This window comes from Camelus bactrianus, chromosome 18 (genome assembly GCF_048773025.1).
Source record: "Camelus bactrianus isolate YW-2024 breed Bactrian camel chromosome 18, ASM4877302v1, whole genome shotgun sequence".
NCBI lineage: Eukaryota > Metazoa > Chordata > Mammalia > Artiodactyla > Camelidae > Camelus > Camelus bactrianus.
The window spans coordinates 36,402,077-36,424,303 of NC_133556.1; the positions used below are offsets into that span (position 1 = coordinate 36,402,077).

The 22,227-nt window shown below is 40.7% G+C and overlaps 1 protein-coding gene and 1 non-coding gene across 12 annotated transcripts in view; both read left to right on the forward strand.

Moving 5' to 3' along the window:
* MRTFB (myocardin related transcription factor B) overlaps window positions 1-22,227 on the forward strand; it is a 238,115-nt gene that overhangs the window by 86,350 nt on the left and 129,538 nt on the right. The window lies entirely within an intron of this gene.
* On the forward strand, window positions 6,316-6,444 carry LOC123618751 (small nucleolar RNA SNORA31). Its single transcript, XR_006727221.1, has one exon. It is a non-coding gene; the product is annotated as a small nucleolar RNA SNORA31 (small nucleolar RNA).

Consider the following 22,227-nt stretch of genomic DNA (forward strand, 5'->3'; position numbering starts at 1 on the left):
GAGCAACTTGTCAGTAGATTAAAAAAAAAAAAAGACAACCTTTTGCATTACTTAAGTCTTTCCAAGGCATAGTTGAATGTGATTCCAGAATCAGCCTGCCAGCTGCCCCACTTGACTGTGTAACTGAGAGGTATTTAACCTCTGCAAACCTCCTGAGGATTGAACCAGAGCCTCTCTGGGAAGGGCAGAGTTCAAAGTTTGACATTTAGTAAGCTCTAGGTAAATGTGAATTGCTGTTTAACAGCATCAGTGCTATTACCATTATTCATTCTAGCTTCCTGGTAGTTTTGAGTGCCTTTGCAATGGTGAGAGCGCTGTGTTCGTCCAACAGCCTCTATGCTTGCTTGTTAGTGGTGTCCCGTTGGGTACTGACAGTGTGCTCAGCGCTTGGCTAGAACTCAGGGTGGGGACGTGTGCATACTCCCATCCTGAGGCAGCCTCCAGCTTAGCTGAGAATGAAGATGGACGGGTCTGCAGTAAAGCAGGTGTGCGCTGAGCCGTGACCTCCAGCTGTCTGAGCCCTCGTCCAGCGCGCTAATTAGTGCGGCGCAGGCTGTGCTCGTTTCCCGCGCTTCTCTTTATCTCCCTTCGAAGAGCCTGTATTTTTTTTTTTTTCAAACTGAAGGTTTGTGGCAACCTTGCATCCAGCAGATCTGCTGGTGCCGTTTCTCCAACAGCGTTTGCTCACTTAGTGTCTCTAGGAAGCATTTTGTTAATTCTCACAGTATTTCACACTTTTTCATTATTATTATATTTGTTATGGTGATCTGTGATCTTTGATGTTATTATGAGTCACTGTGGCTGAGATGATGGTTAGCATTTTCTGGCAATGAAGCATTTTTAAATTAAGGTGTGTATCATTTTTAGACATAATGCTGTTGTGCCTTTCATAGACTACAGTACAGTATAAACATAAATTTTATACACACCAGGGAGCCAAAAGATACATGAGACTCACTTCATGGAAATACTTGCTGTGTGATAGTCTGGCACTGAATGTGCAGTATCTCTGAGGTCTGCCTGCATAGATGCTTGTGTAGCCCAGTTACTTTTCAAGGGGCCTAGGCATGGGTTACTGGAGAGAGAACAGAGGGTAGAGAATGCAGTTAGGCAGAGCCAAAGGAGCCCACGACTCAGGGAAAAAAACCGAAAAATGTTTCTGTGTCGTAGACCTGCCAGGTGTAAGAGGGAAGCAGTTCCAGGGCTGCCGCCTAGATTCTTGCTCCCATTCACATCCAGGTAATTGAAATTCCATCATTTTGCAGGGCCACGAAAGAGGTCAGCCACATGTCTGTCATTTTTCTTTTGGAACGAAGGGATTTATTATATCCCTTCCTGATAAGTAACTTTTGATCAGATACAAGAATGAGCACTAAGCATTAGAATACGAGGTGGGTGCAGCTGGGGCGGGGGTTGAACAAACCAGAAGACAGACTTCATTTTGGTCTCTGACAGCTCTCCAACAAAAAGTGCAGGAACAGACTGCCTTGCACCAACTGCTCTGCTAGGAACTAGGGATAAACTCAGAGATGAAAAGATGAGCAGCTTCTCACCTCCGTGACCTTAGAATCTTATGGGTAGGTGAAAAGACAAAGATAAACAGATAAATGTAGTGCACACGGAGAGGACTTTGCAGAAAGGTTAGTGGCGAAGGGCACCGAGGACAGGGCCCAGCAAGGGTCATTGGGAACGCTGCAGGACACACTTCCCTTTATTGTCTTCTCCAAGTGTCTGTTTCCAGGTAGGGACAGGATGCCCTGAGCTTTCGTTTAAAACATCTGCCACCACGGGCTTCTAATCCCACTGCTGCTGCTTCTCAGCACCTCTTTATTGCCGGGGTCCAGGCTGTAGCAGTGAGCTGTGGTGCTTCCAGGGTTGGAGCCTCCCATGAGTCGAGCTGCTGTCCGCCAGCTTTGGCCTCCTGGACCTGGGCCGTGTACTTCTCTGAGCCCAGGATTTGAAATGGCTGCTGGGCCTGATGCTGGGACGGGGGCTGGTTAAAGAACATCCAGGAAGCTGTCGTATCTGCAGTGTTACAGGTCTGCATTGCTCTTTCCCAGAGTGTCCAAGTGCTTGCAATTCTCTGACACTCTTAAGTCTTGACTATCTGAATAAGACAAAATGTTAATATTCAGGAAAGAATACTCTGAGAACGGGAGGTTGAATTTCATTATAAGCTTCAGTTCATTTAAAAACCTCTGGTAGAAAATTTCTCAGTGCACAGCAGTAACACACTGAATTATGCAGGCGGGAACTAAGAGCTGACCATGCGCGGCAGCTGTCAAAACCCGAGTGTGGGAGACAGCCGTGGCAGCAGGTCCCTGTGGGCGACCTGGCCTCCTCGTAGGTGTTTAGGAGACGGCATTTAAGGCCTGTACCCCGGGGAGCTTACTTCTCTCTCCCCTGGGATTCAAGATTAGAGAATACTCAATTATCTCTAGTTCTGTTAGACTCTGAAAAGTCATGTGTAATTATAAACTTGGTGTGTGTGTGTATTTATATGTTTCAATCAAAGCAGTTTCATAACAACAATAGCAGCAACTGTACCAACAAGGAAAACCTTTGTCTCATCATCTCTGCTAAATACTATAGTAGCTTGATATTTGGGACTTTTAAAGGCAAAAGCCTTAATGTATGTCATTTACTGAGAAAATATGAACTCCTTATAGTAATCTGAAATATGTATAATCCATTTTAAACTTTGTACCACATTTCTGTTTCATTTTATTAGTCTCTTGGTCTAGTCCTGACTTGATTTAAGTATCAGAGTTATTGGAAGAAATTGTTTCTCTTTAAAGGGTTTCAAGCTTAACTGTCTAAAGGCTTAAGGGTTAGGGTTAGGGTTAGGGTTAGGGTTTAAATCCTATCCATGTTTAAATATAATTTCTTCATTGTTTCTTTACAATTTCTATAAAAATACAATTATTATTTTTCACACAGGAAGCTGAAAAAGCAGGCTGTTCTAAAGGAAGCTCTTGTGTAGTTCCTTCCTTTCTAAACTTTAAGCGGAATGCTTTTCCTCACTCCAAGTTCAAGGGCTTACTTTGCGTGAATGAAAATAAACTGAACAGCACCTGCCACTTAGTCACAAAAGGAATATCTTGAAGCTGCTAAGCAAACAGCTGTACTCAGTTTAAGCTTTTGAGATGCTCAAAGCATGTGGTAAAAATACAAATTTCAAAATGAATAGTATGAGGAAATAAAGTCAGAAGGAAACATAAACCAAGGGGTCAAGTTTGATACCTGAATTGTGTACATTTTACTCTCAGTGCTGTCATTACGGCGGGGACTGGTACTTTGAAAAATCTGTCCTTGAAAACAGAATTGTCAGTATTTTCCCAAGGAAGGAGTTGGCATCCTTTATAGTTTTTTTCTTTCTTTTTAAAAAATTTGTTGTTAACAGCTCTTTGGAATAGCAAGAGGAGAAAAATATAACAATCCTAAATGCTTCTGTTGTAAAATTATTCAGCATTGTCTGTTGCCTTCAGTTAGTTCAAGAAAGTCTACTCTAAATATGTTTAAATACAGACAGCTTGCTGAAGTCCACAGTAGCTTGTTAAGTTCTTGACACTGACAGAAGAAATGAGGTAGGTAGCCAAGGTTTAGTGTAAATGTAGTCTAAATAATTGTGTTTGGTTCCAGTAAAACACTGGGAGCCCTATTCATGTTTATCCAGGCTCAAAGTTCACTAGCAAATTACCTCAAAATTCGTATTTCGATAATTGGAGGGGAGAATGTAGAAGCCTTGCTAGAAGTTTTGTAGCTACATTTTGTCACCAGCAGAGCTCTGTGAGCTGACAGTTTGAAGAACACCGAACGCAAGTCCCGGTCTCTGCCAAGGAGTCAGATGCGATCCCATCACGGGTGAGGCAAACGGCGTCTGGAATTTTGTTGCTGAGTCAGAGTGGGGGGAGCGAACAGTAAGGCCCAGTATGGTTTGCTCTTCAACCTCAAAACCATTTTAGTGATCCTTAGAGTAGTTTGTACCTTGTTAGTCTGTTGCCCTGAGACTCACTGCAAACTTCAGAACAGTGCTTGGCTGTGCTTCTCGTGGTAGGACAAGGTCGGCTTGTCTTCAGGAAGGTCCTGGTGGAGGCAGTCCGGCAGCTTTGGAGCACCAATGGGCAAGAGCTGACTCTCCTGGACTGGGTGTATGCAGAGGCCAGTATCAGGTGGCTAGTTCCACGGTGTAATTTTTGTCCTTGGAAGTGTGGTGCCGAGGGCCTCAGTGGGCAAATAGAAAGGGTTCTGGAAGAGGCAGAAGGGTGTCATGGAAGGAACTTGGAAGGCAGACAGGAGACAGGCCCTGTTCCAACTCTCTCAGCGACTGCCTTTGTGACTAAGGACAAATCACTTAAATTTTGGGGGCCTCTGCTTCCTTATTTATAAAATGAGGGAGCTGAATCCTGCGATTTCAGAGGTCCTGGCCCCTTCCAGCCTCCAAGTGCGGTGACTCTTAAGAACTTCACCAGTGTAGTGCCATGTCTCATCTTGTGACAATTATACTGTCCTCTTCCAGAATTTAGGTTGAAATTGATCCATAATATGCTGACAGTCACCAGGTTCTGTTCACTTCTCTCTGGGGAGTGTCTTTTTTGTTTGTTTTCCTTTCTTCCTTCTCACTATCTCCACAGTGGACTAGGCTCTCACTGTTCTTGTCAAGATAATTGCCTCACCCTCTTGCCTTTGCCCTTCATTCCTCCAACCCGCATGCTATTCCTGCAAGTGTAAATCCCCCACCTCACCCCACCCCACCTCTCCCCTCCCCGTCCCATCCCATACCAAGCTGTGAGTCTTATCTCTCTTAAATCCTACTTTCATCGTGAGCATTTTCTTGTTCAGAAATCATCAGCCTTATACTTTGTGGTAAGATACTTTGTGATCTTGTCCCACCCCATCCATCCAACTTTATTTTCTGTCACGTTCCAACACACCCTGCTGTGTAATTAGACCGCTGTTAGCACTGTTTTCATAAGCGTTCTATACTCTTCCCTGCTTATGTAACTTGGTTGTCTTGTTTCTTTCATCTGGAATACTTTTTTCTCTTCCTAACCTATACATTTAGCAAATTTAAGATGCAAGAAGGGTAGGATAACTGAATGCAGCTCTGTAGATTGAGGGTGGGGTGGGAGAGAGAGGTGGGTTAGCAATGGCATGAAGGAAGGAACATTTGGGAGCAGGAGGGAAGGACAAGTAGAGGTTAAGCATTCACAGATTTGAGTCAGAGAGAAAGGAAGTTTTTAAGAAGCTCACATCAGGTGTTTGCCCTCAATAAAATAGAAGCCAAGTTCATCTGCCCAGAGTCATGGGTAGGGGGAATGATGCTAGGGACTTGAAGAAATAAGGAAACCACCACTTGCTGTGGGCTTTGGGGTGGGCATTACTAGAAGTGAATAAAGGATTTACTGAGAAACATTGAGAATCCAGCTGAAATGAATTAACATGAGTTTGTGATGGACGCATTTCCATCTTTCCAAAATTGTCCAGTAGTGCTTGGCTGGAGGGCTCCGGCTGGGGAAACCCAGAGCTGGGTATGGATATTGTGAAGTGGCTGGATCCTCCTCTGCCCAGAGAGGAAGGGGAGGGACATGCCCCATCTGTTCATCCTCTCAGCTGCTGTTTTCTCCTTTTCCTCAGTCCTCTAACGCTTCCCTCCTTGCCTCACACTCACTTGATGGCCTCACTCCCGTGCACTGAGGAGCAGCCAGAAGAAAACATCCCCAAGCTCTTCCTGCCGAACTGCCTGCCTGCCGAGCCATGTGCCCCACACTTGCTTTCCCTCCGCCAGCGCGGTGGGCATGCTCCGCGCACAGCCAGCAGTCCTGCTGGACCTGGTGCCGTCCCCTCCCACCTGCCCAGGAGCTGCTTTGCTGACTTTACGCTTCCTTCCTGACCTCATCGGTTTTTCCCGGATCCAGGCAGGTGTGGAGTAGGGGTGGTGTGGAATTTCATCAGCGCCGAGGGTCTGCCGAGCCAGCGCAAAGCAGCCATGGAGTTTGTGACCCACTGCGCAGTACAAAGAGCGGAGAGACCAGGTCAGGGAACCAGGGACATAACAAGGTGGCAGGATCAGTGGTGCGGGAACCCCAGGAGGGTGAACGGATTGTTGGATTCAGAATCTGAAAGACAGTGAGCCGGAAATCTAGGAGGCACTCCTCAGGGGCTGGGTGCAGGAACCTGCCATGATGGAGGCTTATGCCTGGTTTGGCGAATGATCATGGGGCAAGTGGCTGAGGAAGGGTGAGGAGTTGCTGGATAACAGCTTCAGTAGTTGTGACAGAGTCTCTGAATGTGATATTCAAAGCCAAGGGACTCATGCATCTATTTGACAGGCCTAGAGCGATTACTTCTGCTGCTAAGGTTTCTCTTACAGATACAAGAAAAAAGCATCCTGGCGCTTTCTGTCTGTCTGTGGCAGCCCAGGTTAAATGGGGAAATACAGGGGAAAAGTTTTGCAACCTTAGATGTAACTCTGTGAACAGTAAAAGCCTGCTTTACTCCACATGCCCCCCGCCCCCCCCCCCCAAAAAAAAGTGAAGGATAAACTACTGTGTACAGAATAAACAACATGCTACTACTGTATAGTGCAGGGAACTATGTTCAGTACCTTCTAGTAAACTGTAATGAAAAATAATATGTTTGTGTGTGTATATATATATATAAACTGAATCACTATACTGTAGACCAGAAAATAACATAATGTTAAAAAAAAAAAGAAACCGACAAGCGGAAGGACTTAGGGAGAAAGGAGAGAGAATGGTTTGGAAACCACAGTGAAGAACAGGATGATGCCTACCTCGCCTGCAAGCCTGGTAGCGGGAAGGCTGTGGGAGGGAAAACCAGCACCATGAGAAGGAGCTGCGAGGAAGGAGAGCCAGGTTCTCTGCTTCTGCTCTCAGCCTGGCAGCCAGAGCCGTCGCTTTGTAGTAGAGGTCTGAAGTTTTCATTCCCATCCTCCTCAGAGTCCTGGAGTAGCTTAGTCCCTCACCTCCGTCAGGGTTAGGTGGTCCAGGTGCCTCCTCGGGCATTTCTGGCTACCCTGTATGAGATGGCATCCTCTTGCCAAGCGCTCACACCCCCTCCCCTTCCTGTTTTTCTCCACAGCACTTACCATGCTTGAGAGTACACATTTTGTTTTTTTACATATTCCATAATGGCAGAGATTTCTATATTATTTCTATATAAAATAAATTATTATATTTTATTTTTTAATATAGCTTTCCCCCCTGTACCTACAGCAGAATGTGGCAAAAGGCAGATATGTAACTAATAGTAGTTGAAAGTAGAGTGGATGGTGGATGAAGGGAGAGACGACGGAACAGGTACAGGAAGGAGGAAACGATGTGGTCACAGGAGGTTGTTCCAGAACTCAGGCTCTAGGGTGGGTGTAGGATGTGAGTGTTCTTGTGGGAGGCTGAAGAGAATGGGAAGGTTCCTGTTGTTGAGGAAACTGGATTGTGGGACACTGGATAATAAAAGGGAATTCCAGCTCCTCTAGCATGACAACAGGTTACAGAGAAAGAAAAACGACAAATCAGGACCAGTCACCGGGGAATTTAGGGTGTCTGGGTGGCCTTTAGATGACTCTTAACAAATTTGAGGACAAGATCTTTTTTTTTTTTTTTTAAAGCATATCCACCAAGATAGTAAGTAATAGTTGTGAGGTATTATTGCCTCCTCTTACATCAAGCTTGATTTTCCCCCACCCCAGTTCTCCTGCGTGCATTTAGTCAAAAGTGAGTTCCTTTAGTTTTGTAGATCACTTGAATTTTTTTTAGTATTAAAAAGTATTATATAGATAGAACTAAAATGTGCTAACACTGGTTTTTAGAAGTCTGTTACTCTGGACTGGGATAATAGGAGTGTCAATAAAAACAGCTTCTGTGGATGGCCGGTCCCTTCAGGTCTTTAGCGGGAGAGTACTGGTATTTGCTTTTCGAACTGTCATAGGTTCAAAATACAGTGCATGATTTATACTGATCTGTTTGTGGTTGGAAACTTTAATGTTGCCAAGGTCTTCACAATTGACATCTGAATATCTCAATTATGTTTCTGGTAAATTTATTATTTTAAAATACCCTGCCAGACCATAGTGCTTTCCAAAGTTGGCAGCATATTGCTCATGACCTCATTTATTATTCAAACTGATTGTAAGTGTTCTGAATGTTTCAATATACAACTATTCATTTTATCCATTTGAAGTGCATTTTAGGTGTACTTGGACACATCTGAAGGGTTGTTTTCGTCTAGTCTACATAAGCATAAAATAAATGTTTTAAGTATTTAAAACCCCACTTCCCACATTTTATTCTACTTTTAGGTGCAAAGTACCTTTCAGAACATCAGACAGTGTAGTCCAGTTCCCAGTAGGATTGCTTCAGGGTAATAGCTTCCTTCGAGCCTACGCTTGAGGCTCTGTTCTGCCCTGTTTCTGCTGGCTTTGAGCTTCGCTGAGTTCCACCTCCTACCCTCAGCTTTCAACTGTTATTTTCTCCTATTCTCTGGTTTTCTCCAGTTTTCTGGTTTGCTTCAGTTCAGTTTCTTACTCTCTCTCTAAGTCCCTTTAGATCAATAACTTTTCATTATCCTTTAGATCTTGGTTTCAGTATCCCTTGCTTAGAGAGATCCTTCTAGATTCTCTTCTTACTACCACCTTTGGTCTTTCTGCTGTACATTGTCATCATGCTTTCCCATCATAACTCTTTACAGCTTATTATAATTATATGCTTCACATCTGCATGCCCCTGTAAAATCCACAGCCTCTGAGGGGCCACGTCTGCCTCACGAATGCCATGTCCCCAGCACTTAGAATAAACAGTGCCTGGCGCACAGAAACCTCTTCACAGACACGTGTTGAATGAAGGAGTGAGTGAATGAGAGTAAGTTCGTCCTTGCCACTGCAGCTGTGGCCCGGGACCACTTGCCACAACTATTTGCAGTGCTCAACACAAGTATAGTCTGGCCAGGTCTCCTTCACCGAGAAAGCGCCAGTCAAGTTACTGATGTGTTTCGGGGCTGTGCTAACAGCGATTAGGAAGGTGACCTCAAATCTCTTTCAACTCCTAACTGGCTTTACTTGGAATTACTCTACTAAGATGAAGATCTGGTTCTTGTTCCTGATCGTAGCTACTCTTCTGTGTGGCAATTTTGAGGATGAAGAATTATGAAGTAAATAAATTTCTGTGAAATAATTTAAGTTCTTTCCCCAAATCCTACTACTGTGAGTCAGCTGGGATCACATGCCAAATTTCTGGGTTTTTAAGGCCAAGTTCCATAAAATGGATCGTGTATGTACATATGTGGTATCTGGAAGTTTTATTCTGTTGCTAGAAAAGTATTCTGAACAAATAATAATTCAGTAGCCCACTTTTCCTAACTTTGTGTAATCTGACAAAAATGTGTTCTTCACCTTGTATGGGTCCATAATCCCTTATCTGAAACTCTTGGGCCCAGCTGCATTTTGGAATACAGACTTCTTTGAATTTTAAAAAGTTAATTTGCTACCCTGTGAGGTCTGGGGCAACATCCCACAATCAAACATTAATCCTCTGCCTTGAAATAGTCACATTAAGTAGGTTAAATGTCCTGTAAGTAGCTTCATTCAAGTCAGTTTAGGTTCTTGTTTTGCTGGCACATAATTCTGGTAAGGTTGGGCCATAGATGAATCACAGAAAACTTTCAGGTTTTGGAATTTGAGTGCTTTGGAATTACTAGTTAGACAACTAGTTAGTTAGGTACACACCACAGCCTCTGAGATGTCTGAGTTGCTCTGAATGCCTCCCTCCATCCTCAGAACCACCATGAGGTTAAGCCACACAGCTCTGTCACCTGGACCACAGCAACTCCCTCCTACTTAGCTCCCTGGCGATCATTCTCTGGGACGATGGTCCTAAAACAAGTTTTGGTCATATCATTTCTCTGTGTAAATCCTTTCAGTGGCTTTTTATTGCCCTAAAGATAAAGTCTGCATTGCCTAACCCATCACACACGCTCAATATGACCTAGTGCCGTTTACCGCTCTAGCCCTTCCGTAACCTCTTCCCATTTTTCCATCATATGAACATATTTCTTTCATGCTATAGTCCCTTGCCTCCTGGGACTTCTGTCTGGAATAGTTCCTTACAAGAAAACCTTTCTACCACTGGTTCTAGACTAGATGCCACCTTACCTTTGTGTGGAACACTTTATGCTCTTGTGCATTGTGATGTAATTCCGTTGCTAGATCTCTGGAGCAGCTTTCTGAGACTTGGCGCTACTGACTCTTTTTTATATGCCTGTCTAAGGCCTAGTACTCTCCTAGGCCTCTGACATTTGCCCTGCTTTAGCAGTCAACTTCTAGACAGGGTTCTAAATAACCTGTACCATATTTCTCTATCTTGGTGTTGACATTGGGCCTGGACAGTTCTTTGTTGTGAGGGAGCTGTCATAAGTATCATGTAGGATGTTTAGCATCATCCCTGGACTCTGCCCACTGGATACTAGCAGCACACTCTCTCCCCTGACCCCATAGTCACAACCAGAAATATCTCCAGACACTGTTAAATGTCCCCTGGGGAACAGTCACCGCTAGTCAATCCACTGGTCTAGAAGGAAAGCTTTTTAAGGCAGAGGTTATGCTTGTGTGGATCTCCATAAGTCTAGCTTGGTGCACATAGGTTGGCTTAAATGTAATGAATTGAATAAATGACTAAGGTGGGGATGAAGGTGCTGGGCAAGGAAGGGGATGGATGAAAGGAAGGATGAAGAGAAAGTTTAGTTCTTTCCTTAACCGGGAGATGAGAGAACATATAGCAAGCGCTTTTTGAGGAATTGAGCTGCCACACAGAGGGCTCAGGCTGTTCTGCCTCTTTGACTACTTCCTTTGCCTTGTGGGCCATCCCCCAGGGACTTCTTTCCTGCCTTAGAGCTAGAGGCGCAGAATCTCGATTGCTCAGTCTTCTTAGAATCCACCAGGAAGCATTTGTTAAAGTGCCGTGGAAGTCGTGGGCACAGATATGGGTCAGAAGCCAATCCCTGCCCTCATTGCTTCAGACTAGTGGGAAGGATACTGGTGGGTTTTGTCTCTGTCTTGCGGCCCTTCCACCCTTCCTTTCCTGGCGTATTCCTATTCCTCCTGTCCAGTGTAGGTTATATTAGGCCTTTCTGTTATATGGGTCCATGGACCATATAATAGCTCTTTTCCTTCATGGTATTCCTCACAACTTTAATTATGTGTTTTTTTCCTCTGCTTATTTAATGTTTCTATTCTTTGAGACTAAACCTATGGAGGAAGGAATGGCACATGTTTTGTTCATTTATGTTTCCGTAGCTCTGGCCCAGTAACTGGCATATTATAGGCATTCAATACATAATTTACATAGAAATGAGCATGTGTGTGGTAGACCCTCCAAGAACCCATATTCCAGTGGAGGAGACGGTGCATACTACTCTGCCAAGTTCTGCACCAAAGGAGCAAGAAGAATAAATTGGAGTAGAAGTATCTGGGCTGACTTTATGGAAAAAAAAATTGGAAAATATAGGAGACTAGGAAGGAAAGAAGAAAAGTTATTCATAGCTAGAGGCTCAATATCAGGAGACAACCATTTTGGTCAATTTCAGCCTCTGCTTGTTTTTCTCTTTCTTTAAAATACAACTTATTTCACACTTTGAAATGAATACAGAAAAATACAGAGACTACTCTCTTAACAGCTTAGTCAAATCTTAACATTTTGCTACCCTTGCTTTACATCAAAATCTTAAAATGCTATAAAAGAAAACATCACACATATATTTGATGCTCCCTGTGTACCCTCCCAGATGCCATTTCCCCATCTTCCTTTTGCAGAAGAACTGTCATCTTGAAGCAGGTTTGTATCATTCCCATGCATGACTCTCCACTTAACATTACATACTTGTGTATTAATAAACAGTGTATTTGGTTTGTGGATCTTGAACTTTGTACAGTACGGTATCAGACTGTATAGATTTCTGCAACTTACTCTTTCATTTATGTATGAGAAATATCTGTGTAGAAGCGTGTAGCAGTAATTCTTCATTTTTGCTCTGTGATATTCTAGGATTATACTATAGTCTATTCATTCTCTGTCAGTGGAAGTTTTGGTTATTTTCGTGCTTTGCTTTTAACCAAGGTGGCTTATGAACATGTGTTCTGGTGCATATTTAAGAGCTTCTCTGGAGTTTGTACTTAGAGGTAGAATTAATTGCTGGTGCATATGGCATTTGCATCTTTGACTTCACTAGATGTTGCCAGATCATTCTCCAGAGTAGTACAAATCCCAGCCCCTAACAGTGCTGTCTGAGAGTTCCTATTGCCCTATATCCTCGCCAAGCCTTGGTATTGCCAGACTTTTGAAGTTTTGCTGATTTGAAATAGTGCATTTCCTTGATTTCAGGTGTGTTTGAGCATCATACCTTATGTTTATTTGGCTATTTTGGTTTTCTCTTTTGTGACTTGTGGGTTTCTCTTTTTTATGTTTTTCTATTGGATTTCTTCCTGCACCTCCCCTTATGTATCTTTAGTTCATTATATATTCTGGCTGTTTGTCTTTGTTGATATTTTGCATTTGAAAAATGTTCTCCCAGTGGCTTATCTTTTCACTTTGTTTATGGTGTGCTTTGTTTTGTACACGTGTTACATTTTAATCGAGTCATATTTATTAGTCTGTTCATTTATGGTTGGTGCTTTTGCATAGTGTTTAATAAATCTCTCTGTACTCTTGAGTATTTTGGGGTCATGAAGGGATCCTACCATATTTTCTTCTAAATTTTTGTTCTGCTCTTTGGCATTAAGTCTGATCCACATGGAATTTATTTGTGTGTGGGTATGAGGTAGGGAACCACTTTCCATGTGAATAAACTAGTTGCAGTAGCCAGTGTCTCTGATTGCCTAGTCCATCTTCTCCACCGATCTGTAATGCCTCCTTGTTTTGTATCCAGGTTGCTCAGTGTGCACAGCTCTGCTCCATTGGTCTGTAGTACGTTCCTGTGTCACTGCTCAACTGTCTTATACTTAACTGTGGCTTTGTATACTTATATGTTATGCATGGCCCTGTGGTAAGAACCTTGAATAGATTTATGATTGGCATGTAGGGTCTGCCGATAGAATATTGGGTGGTTGCATTTGGAAAGTAAGTGGACATGAGACTGTGGACGGTTTTGAGAACTTTCAGGACACAGATTAGATCTGCCTTGGGACCTGTGGGTCGCTGGTTGCTGATGGGGATCCCAGTAGGGACGGGGGCTGTGATCTTCCTGCAGCAGTCAGTGGGTTTTCAAAGGGGACTACAAGTCTCAGAATGATATTGTTTGTGCATTCCCCATACACTTGTATATGTGCCTTATGTTTTCTTTCTTTTTTTTCTGGAGACCTTTCTGTTAAGTTTTCTTTAACCTGTTACCCTCTTAAAACCTCACCAGGTGCTTCAAACTACTATTACATGAGAAAGTCTTTAGGAACTGGTTATTATGAACATACACCGCTTTGGTGTTACAGCCTTTGTTTGAAACAGCCTTTGTTTGAAAACTAGTTCTTAGCATTGCCTTTTTTTTTTTTTTTAGTTAAAGTGGGACTTCTTTTTTAAGGTTTAGGTTTACTTTTTCTTTTCTACTTTGTACTGAATTGAATCAGAAAAAAAGTGAACACTATTTTTAAATGCTATTATTCTTTTGAAGAAAAGCTTCAATTTAAAATATTTTCTAAACTGCAAAGGATTTCTGTCAGCTCTGCTTGCTTCTACTAAGAATGAGTAACACAACCCTTTTTAGACGTTGGAGAACAAGAGCAGGGTCACGATGCTCCAAATGTATGTCATGTCTTCCTTCTTTTGGTGGCATTTGAACTCTTGTTAAATAGAACTGAATTAGTAAGACTCAAATAACTTAGAGAAAATTGGCAGAATAAAGGTCATTAAGCCCTTATGAACCTCTGGTGCTTCTGTGATATTTGAAAAATAACTATTGAAAGAGATAACAGAATGAGAAAAAAGCCAAAAGCTATTTTTCCCCCAAATTGGAAATATTTTTATTTTCTTTACAGACTATAGAAGTGCAACACACTACAAAAACTCATACAGTACTGAAGGGTGTATGACAGCACTACCCAGTAGAACTTTGTGCAGTGATGGGAGTATTCTGTTCCGCACTGCCAGGACAATAGCCATTAAGCCTGTATGGCTACTGAGCACTTGAAATGTGACTGAGGAAGTGAATTTTTAATTGTATTGAATTTTAATTAATTTAAAATTAAATAGACACACGGGGCTTGTGGCTACTGTATGGGACACTCAGAGAGCAATAGCCAGGTTGAGTGTACATTTCCATGTCTCTCCCTGTGTGTCCCTTGGTCTCTCTCTGCCTCCTGCCCATTTCTCCTCACTCTTTGTCTCCTGCCTCATCTCTTTTCTTCTCACCTTCTCTCTGTTTCTTTGGCTTGTAGCCTGCCTTGCACACACTCCCTGCCCGCCCTTGTCTGAAGCCTACATGCCGCTCTCCGTACCTGCCCCTCTCTGGCTTGCTCTGTGCAGATGTTACATGTATACGTAGTCCGTTGGGTTCCGTAGCCAAGTTTTTATACTTAATTATATACACATCATGGACGTTTTCCCTTTTTGGTTCATATGGCTGTATGTGGTTTTTTTTTTCCAATTATACTATAGTTTTAGTGAAATGAATGTGCCAATATTTATTTAACCTACTGATGGGCAATAGATTGTTTTCAGTTTTTCTCCATAAATATTTTTAAAATAACTACTTTTCCCTGTTATATTTTTTCCTGTGTGTTCTGTGAGTACTTCACTGGTGTGCATGGTGGTGGTGTTCAAAACTGTGAAATCTGCCTTTTGTTATGTACTTTGGTACCTATTGGAATCCCCTTAGCATTTCAGATTAAAGACGCCTTTAGAGTCACTTGCCTGCAGCCTCAAGGACCATATTAAGGTTGACAGTCTTTAATAACAGTGCAGTGTGCTGAGGAGAAAGAGACTGGGATGTCATGGTAACCTGAGTGTCTGCCCACTGCTGTCTGTTTCAGATAGGTGGGTGCAGCTGCGTCCACCTTACCTTGGGGAGGGTGTGTGTACTGGCAGCACCAGGCACAGCCTCTGCCCAGCCCCTGCAGGAAGGCCATCTTTGCTTCGTGGTCAGAGTTCCACTGGGGATAAATACTTGGGGTTCCAGGTCTGTCTTGGACTGAAAAGGAAATCTTGATTCCTACCCAAGGTTTAATGGAAATCCTGGCCTGGCAAAGAGAATGGGATGTCTGCCAACAGGGGCAGCTGGGAGCAGGAAGCTCAGAGCTGTTGAGGACAGCAGTAGGGGTGGGTGAGTGTGGGCAGAATCCCTCTCTGGCTAACACCTCAGTTCTCTCCAGTTAGCAGGGTTTTTTTTTTTTTTTTTTTTTTCTTTTACCATATCTCAAGAATTTTCTAAAAGTACTCTGTTGCTGCTTATCTGATTAAAAACTCCTAAGTCTTTTTCTTCTTAAAATAATTCGATTAATGAAATTCCATTTAAGAGTTGCTTTTCTTCCTTGGCAAATGGGTTTTCATGCGCTAAATCTGTTTTAAAAGGTTTATAATGTGCTGAGGTCATTTCCAAGTAATGTTCCAAGTGATATTAAAGATTTTCATCTTTATTTGAAAAATATTTTTCTTAAGGACAATGATGTATTTATGGGAAATAATTAAAATAATGCTGCTTGAAAAACAAAGGGCTTGTGGAACACAGAAATCTGAGCCCCTTACCCTCCTTTAGTTTAGTCATTTCCAGTACAGGATTTGTAACCCTAAATAATTGCTTGCAAGGATTAAATTCAAAATCCTGAACTTTTCTGGCTACTTTAAGAAAAAACTAAAGAGAGAACAAGGTTATAAGGAAGAAAAAATACATAGAGAGCTTTTATTTTACTGATTGTACTTAAAAAAAAAAAACTTTGGGAAATTCTTGTAATCGCTGAGATTAGTTTGGGCACCTAGGTTTTTGTTTTTTGTTTATTCCTTCTTTCAGAAAACTTCGTTTTATATGTATAGCGCCATGCTATATTGCTGAATATCTAGAAATCTAAAGTCTGTTAAATATCAAATGTTGGAGAAAACAATACTAAATATGAATATTGATTTCAACCTCTGTTACTTTTAGAGCTAGCTTATATTATGCCTGTATTAGGAAAATTTTAAAACCCTATTATCATTTATTCATCAGAATATTTTTGTATGTCAGAACAGTTGGTAGGAATAAACTGTTTTTTGAAAGTTTGAAGTGTAATTAGAAAGTCAAGACAAGCTAGAAATGAGATTTAGCATGAGGTTTTTACAAAATTTAGATAATAATTGCAATACTTCTTATGTTATTTCCCATAATAGGGAACCAGGAATGTGGTAGACAAAATAATGGTACCAGTTGCTAATATTTATTGACTTACTATGTGTTCAAAGCTATGCTCTGCACCTCAGATCTGTTCCATTCTCCCTTTAATCCTGTGAAATAAGTACCTTTGTCACCCCCATTTTTAACTAAAGATCCTGCGGCTTTGAAAGTTTAAGTGGTTTGCCCACATCAGCTAGAAAATTTCAGAGCTGGAATTTGAACCCAAGCAGCCTGACAAACAGAAGAAAGCTGCTCCCACCACAGACCTTATGTGACAAGGTCTCTCATGAAATATGGGCTGGAGCGCTGTGACAGGTAAATACGTCAGCCAGGAAACAACTATAACTAAAAATGAAGCCAGCGGGCCGTTAACCGAATGCCTGCTCTGTGCCAAGCGCGGTTCCAAGCACTTGACACGTACTGTCTCATTTAATTTGCACCCCACAAGGGAGATACTATTTATACTCATTTTACAAAGAGGTTTAGGGAAGTTAAAAACTTGCCCATAGTTGTGCTTCATGTAACTCATGAAGTTGTGATAGTGCAGAGTAGTGGATTAACATCAATTTAAGAAAGATTTCTATTAGTTTATTGCAAAGATTTCCCTCGTTCTCTTCAGTTCAATATTTTCATCATTGACTAAGATGAATGTACAAAAGGCAAACAAATTTCAGATGACACAAAGTTGAGAGTATATGTATTAGAGGATGGAACAATATTCAAAACATTCTTTTTGTTTTGGTTTGTTTCCTTTTTACATTCATGTGTTCAAGGATAATGAGAAAACAGAACTAAAATCCACTCTCACCTCTGCCTGTAGCCACCCCCTTGCACTGCCATATTCATACTCGCACAGTTGAAAACTGCTCTCCTGCTTTCTTGTGTCATTAGACTTGCATTTTAGCAAAAATGCATGTTTATATTCCTCTTTTTCTAATTTACTGTTTCACTTACTAATAAATTAGATATCTTTCCATGTCAGTATTACCTGGAGAGCTTCCTCATTCTTTCTCATGACTGTATTATATTGTATGGATGTGCAGTAATTTATTTAACCCATCTCCCATTGGTCATGACTGGAGTTGTTTCTAGGTGGTTGCTATAAAAAATTATACTGCAGTGAATAATCTTACACAATATTATTATTTTACATTTATTTTTAATATACACATGGTAACAGTCACTGTTTTTGACATACAGTCCTAATTTTGACAAATATGTGGGGTTGTGTAACCACAACCACATCCAGATACAGAACAGTTCCATCCCCCCAAATTCCCTTGGCTTTCCCTTTGTTTTCAACCCCACTCCTGGGAGCCACTGATCTAGTCTCTGTACCCGTAGCCTTGGCTTTCCCACAGCACCATGTGCTGAAGCCCTCTGAGGATGACTTGCTTCACATAGCATGGCGCGTTTGAGATTCAGCCATGTTGTTGCACGTTTCAGTAGCTCATCCCTTCAGCTGCTCTGTGGTATTCTAAGATACAGCCACACCACAGTGTTTTATTCCATTCAGATTGAAGGACATTTGGATTGCTTCCAGCTTTTGGCAATTATGAATAAAACTCCTGTAAACGTTACACACAGAATACAGTGTTTTTAAAAAGCAGCCTTATTGAGGCATCATTTATATGACATAAGATTCACTCATTTAAAAGTGTAAAATTTAATGGCTTTTGGTAAATTTGCAGTGTTAGACAACCATCACTACAATCTAATTTTACATATCACACCAAGAAGAAAGTTTTTGTCCATTTACAATTAATCCTTGTTCCCATCTGTTTTCTGCCTCTACAGAGTTGCTTTTTCTGGAAACTTCATATAAATGGAATCATACAACATGTGGTCTTTGGCATCTGGTTTAGGATATCATTTAGCATAATGTTTTTTTAGTTTTGTTCATGTTGTATCACTATTTCTTTCCCTTTTTGTGGCTGAGTAGTATTCCATTTTAGGATATTGGGATAGACCACATTTTGTTAATCCATTCACTAATTAATGGACATTTAAGTTGTTTGTAATATGGAGCTACTATGAATGATGCTGCTGAGAACATTTGTTTACAAATCTTTGTGTGGAATTTATGTTTTCATTTCTCTTAGATGGATAACTAGGAGTGGAATTGCTGGATCTTAGTAAAATTATATTTAACACTTTAAGAAAATACCAAATGGTTTTTCACAGTTACTGTATGTATCATTTTACATTCTCATCAGCACTGTTTGAAGGTTCCCGTTTCTCCAGGAACATGACAAGAGGCCTGACCCTCTCAACCCATTTTTATTCCAGTCATTTAAATTCTACAGATTAAATTAGGCAACATAGACAGCTTTATGATGTTGAGTCTTCCTGTCCAGGAATATAATATACTGTAGTTCTTCAAGTCTTCTTTGGGGTTCTTCAGTAATGTTTTAACATTTTCCTTATGAAGACTTTATATATTGCCAGTTACATTTATTTCTAGATATTTTATCTTTTTGTTGCTATTGTTAATGGGGCTTTTTCTTCCACTACATCTTCTGTTAATGGTTATTTGTTTAAAAGATCATAAGAATGAAGCAATGGGCTGTGTATAACAAGATCTACTTTAATAGAGATAAATGTGAGGCCTTGACCTTGGATCAAAACAAACAAACAGTCAGTTCAACAGGAAGAGGATGAGGAACATTGTGATTGGAGAAACCATTATAATAGTAGCTACTTATGTGCTTATATTTAATCTTTATTATAATACCATGAGTTGGGTACTATGACCCCAGTTCATAAATGAGGGATTAAGCTTTATTGAGGTTATATACTTTGCTTAAGTTCATATAGCTTGTTAGTGATAGTGCTGAATTTTTTCTCTTTGTCCATCTAACTCTGAACTGACATCGTGTACTATACCTTTCTCCTGTGGAAAAAGATTTTATACAAAGTTCATACATATAAACTCACACCAAATTAATAAAAGCCTCAGAAGACTGAGAGTCAACTATGAATTTTTTAGTATTTCCAGTACTGGAAGATTAATTGGACTTTCTTCATGATCTCAAGTATAGACCCTGGAATTAAGGAGTCCCTGCTATCTAGAGGAAATATTCCAGTTTCTGTTGGGTAACACATAACCCCAAAACTTAGTGGCTGAAACCCACAACAGTTACTTACTATCTTCTATGATTTCTGTGGGTCAGGGGTTTGAGGAGGGTTCAGCTCAGCAGCTCTGGCTTGGTCTCTGGTTTGGTTACAGTCAGAGAATGGCTGGGAAGGTGGCTGAAATAGCCGGGGCTGGTTGGGCATCTTTCTCTGTCTCTTCACTTCATCTTAGGGCCTCTCCATGGGCTATATTTGGCTTCTTCACAGTACAACAGCCTTAGGACAGTCAGATGGCTGACAGGGCACCCCGGCAGCTCCAAAGATGAATATCCCAGAAGACCTAGGCAGACCTATTATGACCTAATCTTGAAAGTCATGTAACATCCCTTACCCTAGTGCAGACTAGCCTAAATTCAAGCAGAGGAAGCCTACACACCATCTTTTGATGAGAGGAATATCAGAGTCGTATTTTGAGAAGAATATGTTGGATGGAAGATAGTGTCATGTCCTTTGGAAAATACAATCTCCCACAGTGACAGTTTCCCTTCAGTGTGGGGCAGGGCCATTTGGTAGAATTCTCTGAAATGAAAAGGACTGCCTGTGGAGGAGTGAGATGTGTTCACCATTGGGTATGTTCAGAAAAAGGCTAGGTGTCTGGAGGGTAGGGTGGTTTTGATATCTGAAGTGATTTTGGCCCTTTTATGCTCCAGCGTTGTAGAAGTGATTCTGAGAATGTTTAAGTTTTACTAGTCTGAACATTAATAAGTGTTTTTTGAAATTTATGAATACCACACATTGTAAGAATAATGTGGATACTGTGCGTTCGAATGTATATTATATCACATTGTGAAAATTTTGGAACTTTAAGAATATCTTATCCAAAGATCTTAAATCAGTAATCTAATTTTCCACCTTAATAAACTAGAAAAGAAGAACAAGCTGAACTCAAGGCAATCAGCAGAAAGGAACTAATAAAGAGTAGAGCAGAAATAAATAATAAAGAAATAGATAAACATTAGAGAAAAATCAGTGAAACCTAAAGTTGGCTCTTTGAATTGATTTTTTTAAAAGGACAAACCTTTTAGTTAGACTAAGAAAAAAAGAAAAAAGACTCAAATTACTAAAATCAGAATGAAAGTGGGGACATTACTATTGACCTTACAGAAGTAAGAATAGTTTTAAGGAAATAGTATGAACAGTTGCATATCAACAAATTAGATAACCCAGATGAAACAGACAAATTACCAGAAAAATACAAACTACCAAAATGACTCAAGAAGAATTAGACTATATGATCCAGCAATCCTACTCCTGGGCATATATCCAGAGGGAACTTTAATTTGACAAGATACATGCATCCCAGTGTTCACAGCAGCACTATTTACAATAGCCAAGACATGGAAACAACCTAAATGTCCATCGACAGATGACTAGATAAAGAAATTGTGATTTAATTATACAACGGAATACTACTCAGCCATAAAAAGAATAATGCTATTTGCAGCAATGTGGATGGACCTGGAGATTGTCATTCTAAATGAAGTAAGCCAGAAAGAGAAAGAAAAATACCATATGATATCACTTATATGTGGAATCTTAAAAAAAAAAAGACAAACTTATTTACAAAACAGAAACAGACTCACAGACATAGAAAACAAACATGGTTACCAAGGGGGAGGGGGTGGGGAGGGATAAATTGAGAGTTCGAGATTTGCAGATACTAACTATTATAAAATAGATAAACAACAAGGTCCTACTGTATAGCACAGGGAACTTGTTCAGTATCTTGTAACCTGTAATGAAAAGGAATATGAAAACGAACATATGTATGTATGCGTATGACTGAACTATTAATGCTATACACCGGAAACTGACACAACCTTGTAAACTGACTATACTTCAATAATAATAAAAAAAAAAGAATTAGGAAATCTGAATAGACCTATAGCAGATGAAATTGAATTAGTAATCATACAACTTCCCCAAAAGAAAAGCCCAGAAACAGATGGCTTCACTGGTTTAAAGAATTAACTGCATTTCTTCATAAACTCTTCCAAAAAATAGAAGGAAACATTTAACTCATTCTTTGAGGCCAGCATTACACTGATACCAAAACCAGACAGAGAGAGCATGAAAAGGAAGTTACAAACTCTATTCCTTATAACTATAATGTAAAAGTCTTCAACAAAATACTAGCAAACCAAATCCAGCAACATATAAAAAGGATTATATACCATGACCAAGTGGGATTTATCACAGGAATACAAAATTAGTTTAACATCTAAAATTCAACTAATGTAATACACTATATTAGAGGAATAAAGGGAGGAAAACCCAGAATTATCTCAGTAGTTACAGAAAAAGCATTTGACGGAAATCCAATACTCTTTCATGACAAAAACACCCAACACACGAGGAATAAGAGAACTTTCCCAACCTGATGAGGGCATCTGCAGAACACCCACCACTAGCATCATCCTAACGGGGAAAGACTGAGTGTTCCCACTTGGGTTAGGAACAAGGAAAGATTCAACATTGTACAGTGCCTAGCCAGGGAAATTAGGCAAGCGAAGAATGAAAGGCACCCAGATTAGAAAGGAAGTAAAACTGTTGATATGAAATGTCTAGAATAGACAAATCCATAGAGACAGAAGGGAGATTAGTGGCACATGGGCCTGAAGGGAGAGGGGAATAGGAAGAAATGGAGTGAGATTTCTTTTAGATATGATGAAAATGTCCTGGAGTTAGATAATGATGGCTGTGTATCTTGTGACTGTACTAAAAATCACT